General features: G+C 75.2%; 1 protein-coding gene across 6 annotated transcripts in view; it reads left to right on the plus strand.

Annotated features, from left to right (window-relative positions):
• MIER3 (MIER family member 3) overlaps positions 1-544 on the plus strand; it is a 35660-nt gene that overhangs the window by 1086 nt on the left and 34030 nt on the right. The gene's annotated exons all lie outside the window — the stretch shown is intronic.

The following is a 544-nucleotide window of genomic DNA, read 5'->3' on the forward strand; positions in this document are numbered from 1 at the left end:
AACCCCCCCCCCCCCCCAACCTCCCGGGGCCGGATTGCAAGGCGGGCTGCGGGCTGCGCCACGGCCACCGCTCCGGGGCCGGGGAGGCGGACGGAGCCGTGGCTGCCCCCTCACCCTGCGGAGCGAGCGGGTGCGGGGGGGACCTCCGGCCCAGAGCTGGGGCTGTGCAGCCCCGGGGCTTGGGACGGCACTTTGCTCTGAGCGGCGGGATGCGCCCCTTCTGCGGGAGACGTGCGGGCGGAGCTAGGGGAGCCGGGGGTCCGAGGGTGCCCCAGGGGAGCAGGTTGGGACACTCCCCCACTTTGTCCCGCACCCTGAGCTGCACCCCCAGCTCTACGGCCCACTTTGAAGCGTTTGGACTCGGGGCTGGTGGGGGGCCGCTGCCCGGGCTCCCCCGGGAGGAAGGCTCGAGGCGAGGGGACGGAGCTGTACCTGCGCGGAGTTGGCGATGGAGAGGGCAGCCCCCCCCCCCCCCCCACACACACACACACCAGTCCGGAGCTCACCCGCAGGCCCGGGAGGGGGAGCGGACTTGTGCGGCGGC

This window comes from Petaurus breviceps, unplaced genomic scaffold (assembly GCF_028583685.1).
Source record: "Petaurus breviceps papuanus isolate PSGF00001 unplaced genomic scaffold, PetGlider_PUasm1.0 229, whole genome shotgun sequence".
In the NCBI taxonomy this organism is placed as follows: domain Eukaryota; kingdom Metazoa; phylum Chordata; class Mammalia; order Diprotodontia; family Petauridae; genus Petaurus; species Petaurus breviceps.